The sequence below is a fragment of the Apis florea genome, unplaced genomic scaffold, assembly GCF_048593485.1.
Source record: "Apis florea isolate Af1SG1 unplaced genomic scaffold, ASM4859348v1 contig_37_pilon, whole genome shotgun sequence".
Taxonomy (NCBI): Eukaryota; Metazoa; Arthropoda; class Insecta; order Hymenoptera; family Apidae; genus Apis; species Apis florea.
The window spans coordinates 1,791,361-1,806,732 of record NW_028256861.1 but is presented as its reverse complement, the minus strand read 5'-3'; the positions used below and the strand labels follow the sequence as shown (position 1 = coordinate 1,806,732).

At 40.1% G+C, this 15,372-nt stretch overlaps 2 protein-coding genes across 6 annotated transcripts in view; one reads left to right on the top strand and one right to left on the bottom strand.

Annotated features, from left to right (window-relative positions):
• The window catches only part of LOC100870258 (uncharacterized), a 304,187-nt gene extending 300,067 nt beyond the window's left edge, over nucleotides 1-4,120 (bottom strand). For 2 of the 5 annotated variants that reach the window (XM_086916168.1, XM_086916169.1), the window contains exon 1: nucleotides 2,892-3,473. The gene's annotated coding sequence lies outside the window, so the exon portion shown is untranslated. Of the gene's footprint in view, nucleotides 1-2,891; nucleotides 3,474-3,837 lie in introns of those variants that run through there. The other 3 variants (XM_086916167.1, XM_086916166.1, XM_086916165.1) reach the window with 3 other exon arrangements.
• Nucleotides 3,411-15,372, top strand: part of LOC100869815 (very long chain fatty acid elongase 7) — a 76,335-nt gene continuing 64,373 nt past the window's right edge. The window contains exon 1 of the mRNA XM_086916189.1: nucleotides 3,411-3,565. The gene's annotated coding sequence lies outside the window, so the exon portion shown is untranslated. The remainder of the gene's footprint in view (nucleotides 3,566-15,372) is intronic.

Sequence of the window (15,372 nt, the reverse complement as noted above, 5' to 3'; positions counted from 1 at the left end):
GTTAAACCGTCGTTCGAGCATTATTTTCTGGTTTTAATCTAGCGCACGAGGAAAAAGAAAGAGAGAACGATATAACTGGAGAAAGTAAATTGTATCTGAAAACACACAGACTTACGAAGATTTTATTACCACTATATATATATATGCAGACAGATTCTTTTATACGTAATAGTATACTTTATGATATATAAAAAGGATTAAACGAAGCTCTATTTTGTATACATCGTTGAAACGTACGATATCGTTTTCCAAATTTGTTATACGTCTTGTTATTAAAAATTTGTGCGAATCCTATTTCTGGATTAAACTTGTGCTATTAAATTAGATTACGTGTGTATATGAATAATGAAAATTGCAGGTGAAATTTCAAAAAAAAAAAAAAAAAAAAAAACAGACGAAATTCTTATGAAATTCTATTAATAAATTGTCGAAACAAACGAACGAAAATTCAATTTTTAATAAAACAGTTTCCTGGCAGAAGATTGAAAAACTAAAGGATAAAAATTTTATTTATTTTCAATATAGAATTTTATGAATACGTAAAAAAGCATAATAGCATATAATAAGTTATATATATGATGCAATTTTGTTTTTACCGGAGCCTCGTTTCTATCGGAATAAAATCAAATTTTGTATATTTTACATCCATTTCCGTAATATCAAATTTTAATAATCATACGGAAATATCACTAAACGATATGAAATGTAATACGTGTATTCAATAATTATTAACAAATGCTACAATGAATAAAATGATGTGCAAATATCATTTTTTGTAACTATTTTCTATATTTTAAAAGTTTTTTTAACGGAACAACCAACCAGTGAAATAAACCAGTGTCTTTTTTCTTCAAATATAACGACACGAGATGGAAACGAGACTTTAAATTGTTACAAAACTGAAAATTACGTCGAAACGATATTCTGTTAAATGAATTTGTTAATTATTCACCCTCGATTCGAATTCAATTTTAATAAAAATAAAAATAATAAATTATAAATGATACTTTTGTTTCTCGATCACTCTAAAAAAAAAAAAAATGGAATCGTAAAATTTTCCAGAAAAACACGGGAAACCCACGCAGCGGAAAACTTGAGAAGAATTTTTGGAACAGGCCGATATATCAACGAGTTGAACGTCACTGCAAATTATCCGCTCTTCCAACCTTATATTCGAAGGTAATCGCGCAGCAGAATCCGCGAATTTTATAATAATGTTGCCGTTGGTCAGAGTCGGTCGCGTTTTCCCCGAAAGCAATAGAAATCTGGCGAGACTTTTCAGAAGTATGTAACTTTCGGTAACTCGACTATAGGGCCAGGAATAAAGTCTCAAGTATCCGGTACTCGACTATAGCCCCGTGGAACCCCCGCCGCGATAAAATCTAATGAGACGTCGGAGAACTCGAGAATCCCACCAAGAACGAAATTACAGATTCCCTACCCTATATTTTGTCCGTCTAACGTTCGACGTCCAATCTTTTATTAACGCCCGGGACTCGAAATCGATTTTTCAATTCCTGCTGGACTCCTCTCTTCCTCTCTCTTTCTCTCCGCTGCACGTCACAATTGTGCGTCTCTCCTTCGAGAAATGTTAATCTACGGTATTGGTGTCCGTCCCGATCGATGCGTCGTTTAATTCACTCCGAGATATAGGAAAATACGTATTTTATAGTAGGACGTATAGTAGACTATCCGAATTGATTGGAAGAATAAAAAGATTTTGTCGAATAAAAAGATTTTGTCGAATAATAAGGTAAATCTTGAGAAAAAATTTTTCTCTTTTACTAAAATTATATATTAAATAAACAAGAATCAGTGTTGTTTCAAAAATTGGTTAATAATAATATGGTCCTGAAGCGAAATCGAACACGTGGACCAGCTATGAGGTATACGTGTGTTTCTGACAATGTTTCTCCTTCGTGTTACAAAAGGCAATTGCGGATTAACGGATAAACAGAAATCCCGAAGAAGTTGTTACATATGTATGTACGAGGATGTTGAAAGGGTAAAAAAAAAACAAACCGGATAAGGGTTCGTCCCCGTACGGAGACGGGGAGATGAAAGGATTGGCAAGGAATAACATTTATTTAGAGAAGGACGCGGCGTCTTTTGCGAGGCGATAAGGGAAGAGAATACGCCCGCATGGATATATCGCTTTCCTTTGTCAAATGTTCTTCGTGCACGGGTGGCCGGCGTATCGTTCGCATTAGCCTCTTTACGATCGATTAATTCCTCGGCTGCGGAACAAAACATCTCGCTGTGCGAACGATCTACAAAGTCGCCGGCGGCGTTCTGTCACGGGCTTTGTCGACGCGTTTAGACGGGAGAACGCGCGATAAAAATACCTCTCTTCCATAAAAACCACGATATCTCGCTCGACGATTAGCACCGGGGCAATCTCGGAGAGGAATAATATCCATTTCGATCGTGCGATTAAATTTCCTGTCACAACCTAATCTAAGTTTACTCTCGCTTCGAATCGAGTCGAATTACACACACACACCACACACACACACACACACACACACACACATACGCGCACACGCGGCGAATGTAATCTATCGTGTCCCGATATAATAATTCTAACTGTCGTTAAATTGATTGAAACGAGACGGAATCCGTCCGGTGTTGTAAGTAGCGAAGATGGTCGTATTCCGAAGCGTTCGCGCAAATTATCGAAAGTTGCGATTCTCGAATTAACGAGTCTGGCTCACGTACTAATGAAAACGTATGGTAAATTAGCAGCATCGACCATTTGGATGTACGCCAAGCGAGTAATTTATAAGCACAATAATTCCGGAACAAAGTTCGGATTAGCGGAGGAAACCGCGACAGGTTTTAACGAGCCATGTTTACGAACGCAAGAAAACAGTAGGAAAATGTTTGCTTACTTTTCGAGGATCGACAGAGGCGAGGCCGACGAACATCCGCGACCAGAGAAGGTTGTTGTCGGTGATTCCAGTATTTCGTGGGAAAGGCCGGCAGAGGTAGCCAAACAGGATAAATAGCGATAAAAAGCACCAAAATAAACAAACGTTGATCGTCACGTGACACACAGAGATACTATACGCACTACGAGGTAATCCAGTGACCGATTCTCTTCCACGAATAAACAAAACACTACGAACGCGGGCCCGATCAACAACGTTCCTTTCGCCTCTCGTTGCCTTTTGACTTTTCCTCGTTTGCCTCGCACTGTGAAACACGGGATCACTTTTTAACGTCTATTCTCGTATCCTCGACCGTGGAGACCGTACGTTCGAACGCTGACAGACCGTTGCCCGCTATTTTGGCGGGTTTCCTGACTCTGCCACAAGAGCGCTGCTTCGATTCTCGATCTCGCGCCGTTCCGATTGGTTCACCGTCCGCATCGATTATATATCGATTGACGCGCACGCGGCAACGTCACGCGACAGCCGTTGTCAAAATGGTGCAACACGATCGTACACATCCACCGTAATTTCGCGCGAGTGTATAATATCGAGAACGAAGAATCCCGTGGTGGAGCCGAGGATGGAGAACGACGACACCGAGGAGGACGACGAGCGGGGAAGGGCCACACGAGGTAAGCGCGTTTGAGAGGAAAAATCGACGCGGCGAGTGGTCGTGCACGAGTGTAGCGAGCGTCGAGAAGAGGTCGAGAGAGAGGAACGACCGACGCGGCGACGGTCGCGTGGTATCGATTCGTGGCCGTGGAAAGCCGGCGAGGCAGTCGAGATAGAGAGAGAGAAAGAGCGAGAGAGAGCTTTTTCTTTGCGTTCTCTCCCTCTTCTCCCCGATCTCGTGAGTCCTCCCTCTCTCTCTCTCCCTCCTTCCCTCTCACTCTTCTTTGTGAACCTCGTGCGAGGCGGTCAGCGTACGTCCCACAATCCGAGAGCGGCCAGTGTGATATAACCCCTCTCTCTCTCTCTCTCTCTCTTTCTCTCTCCCTCTCTCTCTCTCTCTCTCTCTCTCTCTCTCTCTTGTATCCGTAAATCGTAACGCGCGATCGAACGTCCAGGCAACGATGCTGCGTTATTTACGACAGTGGTATTGCGAGAGTGATTGTTACGCGACAACGTGCGTACCGGTACGACGCGTACGTAATACGGAAGACAGACGCGTCTCCCTCGAACGTCCGGGTCGGACTGAGCGTAGCAGGGCAAACCGGAGACCCACGGAGTCGTTCGAGGTACCGACTACCCCCACCCGGAGGAGCCACGCTTCGGCTTTCCCAACCCTCGTCAACCGCCTTCCCCTCTCCAACCCCTCCCCCATCGCGGGTCTAGCGATGGCCATTCGATATTCCCTGTGTCGCAAGTTTTCGAGCAATTTACTGGTACGAATGTTCGAATCGCTTCGAGCACATAGTCGAGTTTAAGTCTTGCCGAACAGTCTCGTCGATCTATGGGAATTTAAAACACTCGATCGTCTCGAAACCTTCGAAAACCTTACCGAGCCGGATAATCTTCCGACCGTTATATATTATGTGCGGAAGAGCTTATATTTCTCTTATTTAGAAGAAGAAAAATATTGTCGTCACGATAATATTAAGGTTAAGAATATCGATTAAATTTACATTATATATATATATATATAATATCTAGAATATATATTCTTCTATATAATATATAGAATCTTTTCGTAAGATATTTAGGAATATCGTAGAATATTTTTTAATCATTTTAAAAATTTCTAAAAATTCGTAATTCCACGTTTCTATCGTGCGTTCAAAATTGCACGATCTCTCTTAAATCTATCGCTACACAAGCACCCTATCTTTCCACGTTGCTCCTCTCTCTTTTCTGCTTTCTCTCGTCCTCCCCTTCTATCTCACGATCCCTACCTATATTTTCCTACCCTTTCGCGTTTCTCTCTCGCTCTTTCTCCCTCCTTCTCTCTCGTACACTACCATACACCCTTGAAGCTGTATATCCCTCTTTTTCTCTCTCTGTTCTATTCGATCCTTTACTCTTTCTTCGCAGTGGCACCTTTCGCCTTTACTTAAGGGGGTTTGTACTTCGGGGGTTTAAGGCCCGTTCAGCCTCAGTGTTGCCAATTTAACGAGCACCCCACTCTTGACAATGGATCAATCTTTTTATTGATTTCGTTTAGAAAACAACACCTCTTTTCCCTCGGCCTGTACACGACACTGATACCTTTCTTTCGTTTCCACGCGATAGGTTTCAATTCGATGCGTCGGGGGGGGGGGGGGGGAAGGATAATTTTCGAGGTTTCTCGAATTGAAATAATATAATATATATATATATATATAAATCATTGCAATAATCTTTACTCGAAACATGGAAAATATTTATTGAAAATTTTCGCGAAACAGTAATGTAATTAAATATTTTCATTAAGAAAATGGCGGTTGCCTCTAAAGGCAAATAAACATTCCATTGCATTACGATATTTACGCAGCATGGAAAGTTACGAGTGTTCAAGTTTAATAAGTTTTTATGGAGAATTAAATAAAAATATGAGAAATATGAAAAATATATATGGGAAATAGGAATAGATGTAAACGAATGTAATAATAATAATAATAATAAATCATACAAATGAACCATCATTTTGTTTGATTTTTACAAAAAAAATAACAAACACAAACTCGTCACAAATTTCAAATCGTCACCGAATTTAAAAGCCATCCACCCTACAGATCGGATCTTGAACGTGTGCGAATAAAGAAGAAATTCGTTAATCAGGGGTGCAGAATTTTCGAGGGGAGGAGGAGGAGCGATTGAAATCCGCGCGATAAATTTTGATTTTCGCCGTTGCCCGTTACTTATGCAGTCGGCATGCTGTATTTTGTGTCGTGTCGTTTAAACTCGCCACGAAGATCGGGTTTTGGTACGTTGCCATGGCATCGCCGATAGATCCGACGTTGCTTTCTCCCCCGTTCCTTTTCTCTCTCTCTCTCTTTTTTTCTTTTTTCTTTTTTTTTTTTTTTCCATACATTCTGTCACTGATATATCGCGCGTATCCGAATCGCGCAAACGTGATTTATACCGCTCATTGCGCAAGAAGGATAGCCAAGGCAGTTTTCGAAGCGACGGATCCATCTCTTAAATCAGGCCACCGCGCGAGAAACCTAAATCCAATCGTATAATGGAATTTCGTGTATTTATCTTATAAACTGTTAGGATATAGTCGTCGAAATTGTTATATCGAAATACAATATATATATATATAAATTGAGATAATTGCGTGGTAAGGAATTTATTACGCCTAATTGTTGCAAATTCACGGATACGTGCGTGGCACGTATTGATTCGACGGGCCAGCAATTTCAAGATAAAACGATTTATCAAAACGACGATCGAAAAAAAAGGGGTGTAAAGGTGTCATTGTTAGTATTTCGCTGCATAATATAGGGTTATATATCATAAAGGCTGCTACGTCTTCGTGCAACTGGTTTAATCTCCTCTACTGGTCGCTTTGCTCTCTGGATCGCTTAATTGCCAAATAAATCTATCTACCTAGACAACTAACCGCATAGTCGTACAGCGTGTGCGCTTGATACGTGTAACTGGCGACTAAAAGGCAACGGAACAGAGCGTTAGGTGTATTATTCCTCCTCGTGGAAATTAATCGAATCGATCGATCGATCTCAAATTCTTGATTTTATTTAAAAAGGAAAAAAAATTTAACGGAATTAATTATTAAATGGAATATATAGAAATACTTGTTATGTCGAGTGAAAATTTTATGAAATAAATCGCAATAATCTTAATTAATTGTCAACGAAGATGAATTATGATTTTACAATTTGAAAAAAGTGTCTCGTTTCACCTCTGTTCATGCACAAATGCGCAAATACTTGAGAAAATGAGTGAGTTGTTCTCGCGACCTTCGAAATTTAAACGAAAATCGGGGGTGGAAAAGTCGGCAATTTCAAAGGCTTCCTCGAAGGATATCGACCCGCTTTTCAGATAAAAATTTGAACAGGATTGAAACGGTCTGGCAAATATGCTCCCTTGTCTCTGGAGATGTCGGCCACCGTCGACCATTCCGCGCATACCTGGCCGCAATCAGACGAATTCCTTTTTCAGAAACGAGCCAGCGGTTATTTCATAAACCTCTCGATACGGATATTTTAAATATTGTAGGTCGCGTCGATAATACGTCTCGCGGATCTCGAGTTAGCGCGAATTACGATTGACAAATTCCGGGAAAATTAGGGTACAGTCGGTTGTGAAAGTTTTTCTCTCCAAATGGTCGAATTTTTCATTGTTTCATTCGCTCGATTCGTTTGGGATTGCAAATAAAAATTGAGCGTATTGCAGTTTGGATAATTTGTCTTTTTCGGAAAGAAGAATACTTTGCATAAATTTAGAAATATTTTCCCTTTTCTTGGAACTTTGAGCGACAATTGTTAAAGTTGTCGATGTATCTTTATTATTTCTTTGTCGTACGAAAATACTTAAATTAATGTATTTACGTTGAGGTAGTTGATAGCCACGTGGCGCTAGTGTCGATCACAAATAATTAGAAATAATGTCGAAGAAACATTAAAAATAATAATTATATACGTTTTCACGCGACAAAGGAAATATGTTCGATTTTAAAATTCCTCGTAAAATAACCGAATGCAAAAAACTTTTGCGATCGACTTTACATTTTTATTATCGTATTGGATATTTTGTCTTTTTCGCATGCAAACTTTTGTACGTTGATATTTTTGCGTAAATTTAGAAACATGAACATTTGAAACTAAAGAAACTTTGGTAAATTGTATATCATTTTATTAAAATCGTCAATGTATCTTTATAAAAATATTTAAATTAATGTTTATCGATAATTGACTTTTTGCCAAAAATCAAAAATAAAAAAGGTAAATACAATATTAAGGTACTTGTAGTTAAGTCACGTGGCGCTAGTGTCGCTGTCGATCACAAATAAAGTTAAAAATACTTGTTGAAAAATTGTCGAAGAAACATTAAAAATAATAATTTATACGTTTTCACGCGACAAAGAAAATATATAATTCGATTTTAAAATTAATTCCTCGTAAAATAACCGAATGCAAAAAACTTTTGCGATCGACTTTACATTTTTATTATCGTATCGAAACGAGAGATCGGCACGTGCCTTTGTAAAATAACATCAAATACCAGCGTAATTCTTCATCTCGCTAATAACTGTATTTCATCCGCATTGTTTTGATTGTTCGTCTCGCGGATAGTATAATAATAATTTTAATAAAACTCCCTGGTATTTTTCAATACGGACGGATGCCATTTGTATCATTTCCTTTTTTTTTTTTTTTCCATCGCATTTAAGGGTGAATTTTTAAGAAAACTCTTTCGTGCAAACGATTTCGAAAACTAGAAACGGTAATCCCCTCTCGATCTGATTAAAGTTTTTTCGAGAACACGTGAAAATTTGGCAACAGTAATATCCCACAGTTCTTCTCTTTCTTCTTTTATCAATCTTCTTACAAACTTAGAGTTGAGATATTTCACACATATTTCATTTATTTCTGCATAAATCTGCTTATTTGATTGAATTAAAGGAATTATTTATTTGTAATACATATATATATATATATGAAATATTTTAAATAACATATCTGAAAATTTCGTTTAATATTTAAATCAAGAGCAAACGTTATTTCAATGTAAATAAAATATTTATTCTCTGTCTAATGGAAGAAAAACAAAAATTACATTCTACTAAAAATTTCTTCAAAAGTTACTCGTACGATTATTTTATTTACAGCTACCCCGAGACAAAGAAAAGAAATTCTGCTCTTTCTCTCTCTGCATAAACAATTTTTAATAAATTCGAACAAGTTCAATATTAGCGCTCACGTTTTCCAGAGTTTTGTGTAACCCTATTGCAGTTTGGAAATGACACGATAACGCATTCCCGGAATATTTTCCCTAAACTTTTCGTGTTACTTAGAATACAACCCGGAATTCCCCACCCCTGTATTGTATAATCCATAAAACTCTTATTTCCTAAGTTCCGGCCAAGTGCAAACTTTTAAATTTTTCACCGAAACGCGCGACTCAGCTTCGAAGCCAAAGCTCTCCGTGCCTCTATTCGCCTCTATTTCTTTTCCCTTGCGATTAACGATCCTGGATAATTTCACGACATCCACTTATAGAATAGTATAAAAACGAACGTTCGTCGATAATACAACTCTGCTCTAATTCACTCTATTTTTATTCGTTCGTTTATTTATTTAAATGTTCAATTAAACTATTCTTTAACTGTACATAGAGAAAAGGTTATATTTTTAACTTGATACTGCTGCAATAAGACCAAAATATCCAAAACGCGTCACATTATATTTGCAATAATGAACGATATCTGTGACAAACGTAGAACAAGTTTCATCCTTTCGTTCGATCAAATATTTAATTCGAGAAATCTACGATATATATATCACGGATAAAAATCACGTGCCCGAAGCAGCAGAGCAAAACAATAGCAAGGCACACGATCGATTAAACGTAAACGACAGAAAGGTGGGCAGAAAGGGAGCAACAACCGATCTCGGCCCGCGACAGTGACGAATCTTTCTTGGTTCCGGGAGGGAGCAAAAGAGAACGAAGGCGACGTGCGGAGGCGGCCTCGGCACAGGAAACGAAGGTTTTCGGCCACGTTTGTTCCGGGACTGCCGCAACACGAGTTACGGATAATAACGGCGGGCTATCCACCAGCCACCAGAGTCAAACCGCAACCCCATCAACATACGCCGCACGTACCGTTCGTGCAGTTGCATACGTGCAGGTGTAGTTGCAATTCACCCTACCCTACGTACAACAGAATACTCGAACGATTTCTCGTGCACGTTTCTGATCAAAAGTTCGACCAACGATGGCACGCGTTGTGTATTGATCACATTGGAACGAATCGTTCGATCGTCCCTTAATTATGACGTTGCCCGTGGATGATCTTATTCGAAGACATCGTGCACGATGTGATGAGTTTAGTATTTTTCGTTTATATATTATTTACTTAAAGTCTGTATTATAACGTAACGCGAGCATGCACGTACAAGCAACGTACCTTTAGAATTGTATTTTACACTTGCTCCACTTGCTACTATTAGATGCAAGTCTGAATTTTGGTTCTCGAGTAAAATGGATACTGGATTAGGATCCTCTGATAAAAGGAGAATCGGGTCACGCTTCTTTCCTCGATCCTGTAGTAGTTATATGTGGCAGTGCAGATGATGCTAACGAGAATCGAAGTGGCGCTTGAGGCCGTCTAGCGGCAATTATAAGTACTAGGACAGCTTCCATGTAATAAATCATAATCGATCATCATAAAACAAAAATTGACGAGAAATTGGAGAAATTATTTTCTATAATTAAGTTAATCGAAACTAGAATTTTCGAAACAAATTATTCAAAATTTTAATTTATTTATTCCGTCGCGACAATTAATCGGGCGCTACTCGAATTACTCGTACAAAATAAGGAAGAAAGATGCAGAAGATTCGCAACGATGCAGGCACGTGCGGGAGAACGTGTTAACAATTATCGGTACGAGGAACGGTCGAATCGTTGGGAACCGAGTTCAACGTTTGGCATCTACTCGCGGCGTGTGCGCAAACAATCGAGTTGGCCAGAAAACACGTTGGCCCTGTGTGTATACACATGATTGTGCACGCGCTAATTCGCGCCCGGCCAATCCTTCCTCCGAGCTTTTTCGCTCGTTTCAAAAGCGGCTCGTTATGGAATTATTAATTGTCCGGCTTTATCGTAACAACTGTACGGCCATTATCCTCGGCGTGCCACCGTAATTTCGCGCCGATTGCACCGCTGTTCCACCATGTTTCCCGAATCAAAAACAGACCTCTCTTTCGCGCGAACCTTCTCTTTTTCCTCTCCATCTCTCTCGTTAAAAGCGAGTTATATAAATGATCAAATTAATTTAAAAAAATAAAAATAAAGTAATGTTTATCTATCCGCTATAAGTGAAATATGTGGAATTCGCTTGGAAAATTTAATATCGGTTAGGAAAGAGGATTGGTTTAAGATGGAAAAACAATCGCATTTTTCTTGCGTTTAGCTACGATATTAATTAGAAGGAATTATCGGTTTTACGAATATATTGTACATTCGCGATATCAGCGGATTTTGCAATTTTTGCACTACGTAATTATTTATACGATTTTATTAGTTTGGTATTAAAAAATTTCCCTCCCCCTTATTTATTTTGTCATTAATTTGAAATGGATTATTTTCATGAATTTTTGACTCGCTCTAAATTTTTTACCGCTGCATTGAACAGCTCGCCTATAATCCAATCTTTTTTTTCTTTTTTAATTCCAATTAATTCATTTACATAAAAACGAAACGAAAAAATGATACTTTTCGAACTTGATTTCCAACTTGATTATTTTTTTTAAAGATAATTCGTAATAATACTTTCTTTTGTCCATCACTCGAATGTTAATCGAAAAGTTTGAGTCATTTCGACGAATGATAAATTTTTCTAAGATTCTTCCTTGGCACAACGATTTTAATTCGAAATCTCGCGTGTAACACTTTGAACGAGTCTCGCATTTCCTTTTTTCTTCTCCTTTTCCCAACCATTCGCTCGTTCATTATCGGCCATTCAAAGTTGGCCGGCATCGAGCATTTTTGTCACACGAGCAAGATAAAAAATTGCTCGTCCTCAAAGCTATCGATCAACGATTGAAATAAGGGGAAAATCGTCTGCAACGCTCGTTTGAAAATTTTATACGATTGTGCGAGCGAAATTATGTGCGCGCGTCTGTGTGCACCATTTACAGTTAACGAGTATTAAATAATTCAACCGTTGTAAAGCTCAAAGACAGAGCGAGGCTGGAAGAGAGGAAATTCGAATAATCTCGAAAATTCGGATTATTCCCAGTGTTAGATCCATAGTCGAAAGGTATTTGCGGTTTTATAGTTTTTCGTTTCGATTTCCGTCTATCGGCAGCAAACCTGCGTAAACCTGCGAAACTCTGATCGAACACGAATTATATATCATCGATATTAGAATTTTTCACGAAGCGAGAAAACTTAATAAGTTGTGAAAAAGATACGAGATATTTCTTCTATTTTCGATTATTAAAATCGAATCCTTTGCACTCGTTTGCATTCACATTTAAAAAAGATCATCGAGCAACAACAATCCCTAAAAACGTAATTATATCACCAATGCAAATACACGTATAACGATTAAAATATAGAATGCGAAGAGTTCAAGATTTCTTCTGAAAGAGGAACAAAACGCGATATCTTATCGCGACACGCGAAGCAACAATAATACGCGTTCGTATGAAAAGCGGGGGCCCGTACGCGGAATCATCTCTGTCGAGCGTCGCGTCTATTCGCTGGAAATTAACTCTGACGCGCGTTAAAGCCAACAACTAACAAAAAAAAAAAAAAAGAGAAGGGGAGAGGAGAAAGAAAAAGAAGAGGATGAGGAGAGGGAGGGAGAACGCGGTGTCTCGTCTTACAAAGGCGAGCAGCTCGCTCGAGGGACGCTTTAACGTTGCGCCGGGGTTTTAAGTCTGCCCGTGCACCGTAAAATCGGAGGCAGCTAGCAAAATTTCCCGCTGTTCCCCCGCCGACAGACATTCAAACGTCCAACTCGTAGATAAATTCGCCGCGGAGCACGGGGTGAAAACACGCGGCGGCGACACACACACCCGTCCCCACTCCTCCTCCTCCTCCTCCTCCTCCTCCCCCCGCTCCGCGAGATCCGTGCATACACCGTGGGCCAAAATTCCCGATCTCTATTTCCCCCACTCTCTCTCTTCACGAGTAAACACGAGCGCCCTCTAATTTCTAACACATCTAGGTCTTCCAACACTCTTGTCTTTCCATCCAAGGCTAAGAGTAGAAACGTACGTAGAAATTGAAAATATCGAGGCTGTTAAGATTGTTCGATAAGATTGATTATTTTTTTTTTTTTTATTGCAACGACGTGTCGCGTACGGGATAAGAAGATAGAAAAATCAAACATTGGACTTTTGGAGCGGCGAGTTAAATTGCCCTGCAACGTAATAATAATGCATCAACACCACGTACATGCGGCAGTATTAACACCATCTCCCCTCCCCTCCCTGCCTCCGTGCATACCTGGCCAAGAAGAAGGTGAGAGGAGGACTGAGGGAGCAGGGAGCAAGCAGCCCAAGGGCCGGTGGAAGGAGGAGGAGGAGAAGGAAGGGAGGGCGAGAATGGAGGAGAAAAGTGGAAAGGGGGGGAGGGGAGGTGGAGAGAGTTATCGCGAATGGCGCACCCTCGCACAAAAGACCCTTGGTGCGCAGAGCGCGCGGTACTTCAGTTTACTAATGAACCCAGCTGGGGGTGCGCCACTGGAGAAGCACTTTTACTTCTGTCGCTCTGTCTACCGTCAGACGGGCGGACGGACGGGCGGGCAGACAGACAGGCAGGCAGGCAGACAGACAGGCAGGCAGGCAGGCAGGCAGGCAGGCAGGCAGCTCACAATGGCCGTTCTTGGCCGACTCCGTCACGGATTCTTTGGGGTTGGGAAGGGGTTGGAGGTGGAGTGGAGAATGGATTTTGACGAGTTCGATGATGCGCCTTTCGAGAAGGACGATTTCGACCGATGGGATTCGCGAAAGGAACGAGGACGATTGGTTTGGATGGTCGAGGTGGATAATGATTTTTCTCTGATCGAGCGCGGGGGAAGAGGAAGATTTGTAGCGAGGTTTGCCCTTTCATACGACACGTTGGATTAAAAGTAAGGGATGCTCCTCTCGAATCGTTTGAATGATGGATTTTTGCCAGAAATGTAGAATTTAGAAAAAAAAAAAAAAAAAAAAGAAAAGGTTTATTCGGAAGAAAATTCATCTAACTTGAGAATTATTTTTTAAAAATATTTTTGGTGGATTGAATTTGTATATGTTACTCGAAGTATCATATAAAGTTTCGAATGATGTTCTCAATTGTCGATTATTTCGACTTCACGTCGTTTACTATCGAGGTACTATTGAATACCATTCTACCAATATAAATATGTTATTTCGTTTGACAAGAGATTTCAAGTTTTAAATTGAGATTCTTCCAACTTTTCTTAACGATGGAACGATGGAATTTTTCACAAGGAAAATTGTTACTGTATTTCAAGAATTTTAATAGATTCAATATTACAACGACAAAAAAAGAAACAATGTCCATTTATAATTATTTAAATTATGTCCCATTACTTAAATTTACAATGTTGAACATCGATGATTAAAAGAAACGAAACTTTCGTGCACGTGTCGTACATTAATCGGATAACTTATAGGTTGGGTAGAAAATTACTACTAGAGGGCGCATCAAACGTTACATTGCAAAACACTTCTCTATTTCCGCCTACCTAGGTATCTAGATACTTAGGCTCAACTATATTAACCATGTGATTCGCAAGATATTTCAATACAAAGATTGAGCAAAGATCGTTTCTTAATCTTTCCTCTTACTTTTATACATTAATCAAATAGCTTATAGGTTAGATATAGAAAATTACTGCACGAACGAAAATACACAAAAACTTCAATTTCAGTTACTGAAATCGCGTGAATGTAAGATAAAAACACCTGTTATATCGCAAAATACTTCTTCACATCTAGGTACACTTATAACCTATAACCTAAATACGGTACACAAGATATTTCAATACATCGATTCCCTAACCTCTTTTTCTTTCGTTCCAAAACATTGTATATTTCGCAGTATAAATCGCACGGCTTCGCGCATAAAACGTGGCCGAGCCACGAGTCGGAATCACGAGTGTGGCGGAAACGAAACGTAATTAGAAAGTTTCACGGTGACCGGTGCTCGACGAGACAGCAAGCAACGTCGGTAGTTAAAAATTTCGAGGCAGGAAGATTTGTAGGTCGAAAAATTCCTGCCGCGATATAATGAATGAGGTCGTGGGGTGGGGGGAGAGCTGGTCCTTTGGAGCGGGGATCGTATAAAATACTCTGCCTGGCCGATGTACCCGAACCTCCTCCCCCCTTCCTTGCCTGCCTGTCCCCTCCCCTTTCACGGGGAGGCCAGGTACAAGTTCTGCAGTTTTTCACGGGGAAAAGCCGGGGAGTGGAAAAGCGCGAGCAATTAAACGAGTAGCGAGGAGCCGTGCGGTTGCTTTTCAGTCAACTAGCCGGACGATTATATGAACGCTTCCCTCGTTACTTCGGCATTTTTTATTTCGCCTGTCCGACCGGCCGACGGTAACGAAGCGATCTCATCTGTCGTGCCGCGTGTCGTACTGGCCCCACCCACCCACCCACCTCCCCCTCTCCTCCCTTATGATCTCGTTAGGGACCTCGTCTCGCGCATTAAAACTTTCGCAAATGAAACGCAAGAATTGGCTTTGAGCGTTGGTTGCCACCAATCTTCGCGCTTCGCTCCTGACGACCTTCCCCTCCCCTCTCCTACTTCC